Genomic DNA, 1,261 nt, shown 5'->3' on the forward strand with positions numbered 1-1,261 from the left:
TCTATTTAATCTCGACCAGTACAGAGAAATCTGTATTAATGAGACCTTCATAGGTCAAAGAAAAAAATAAATGAAGACCACATAGGTCAAGAACACCTTGGGTACCTCAACACCAATTTTGTGGAGGGGTCCCACATAAAAGGATCTATCAGTGCATATTGAATCTACTGCTTATAAAGATGCCATAATTGTGATATCACACTCTGAAAATTGAAAGTAATGAAAGAAGAGTAAGTGGTGATCCTGCTGTTAGTGTTGCATCACATAGGGGCGGATTGTTTTACGATAGCTCTACAACACCGGGTATTCCTAGGAGGTCTGCACGCAGGTGGATACTCCCGCGTCTAACGTTGGACAGCAGATCCACCACTTTAACTCAACCTTTCTCCGTGCCAGAACCTTAGCACCTGTGTCTAAATGCTGGACAGCAGATCCATCACCTTATCTCCTTCGGGGCTTAAATCTCAGCATCTGCTGAATATATCATAACTACCTTATCTAGGTGCACTCTCATTAGTGTTGCAGCAATTAAAGATACTATCTACTACCATACCTCACTGAACATGCCCGATCTCGTCTGATCTTGGAAGCCAAGCAGTGGTGGGCCGGGTCAGTACTTCGAAGGGAGACCTCCTAGGAATACCCGGTGTTGTAGAGTTATCGGAAAACAATGGGCCCCTATATGATGCAACACTAACAGCAGGATCACCACTTACTCTTCTTTCATTACTTTCAATGTTCAGACTGTGATATCTCAATTATGGCATTTTTATAAGCAGTAGATTCAATACGCACTGATAGATCCTCTTATGTGGGACCCCTCCACAAAACTGGTGTTGAGGTACACAAGGTGTTCTTGACCTGTATGGTGTTCATTTATTTTTTTCTTTGACCTATGAAGGTCTCATTCATACAGATTTCTCTGTACTGGTCAAGATGAAAAAGTTGTAGTACTGAATGTGGCTACGTTTTTTTCTTTTTTGTTTAATCAGTTTTTATTAAAGGTTTTAAATGCATCAACAAAAAGAGGGAAGACCCCCACACAAATACAGGTAGAAAAACATCAATACCAACAGTGCATAGTCATTAAATACAAGTCGAGTTGTACAGATGTCAAAGGGAAGAGTAAACAACCCTGTATGAACGAGTAGGTGTGTTAGGGGTGGCGTTTACTAAGTGGTGTAGGAGATAAGTTTGTCCTACACCTGTGAAGGCGCTCCCTCACTTCATGAATATGTAGAGTAATAGAATAAAAGAGTAA

At 40.8% G+C, this 1,261-nt stretch overlaps 1 pseudogene; it reads left to right on the forward strand.

The window, feature by feature from the left end:
• Positions 1-539: 539 nt before the first annotated feature.
• Positions 540-658, forward strand: LOC134938214 (5S ribosomal RNA; annotated as a pseudogene).
• The last annotated feature ends 603 nt before the right edge of the window (positions 659-1,261 follow it).

This window comes from Pseudophryne corroboree, chromosome 6 (genome assembly GCF_028390025.1).
Source record: "Pseudophryne corroboree isolate aPseCor3 chromosome 6, aPseCor3.hap2, whole genome shotgun sequence".
NCBI classification, from domain to species: Eukaryota; Metazoa; Chordata; class Amphibia; order Anura; family Myobatrachidae; genus Pseudophryne; species Pseudophryne corroboree.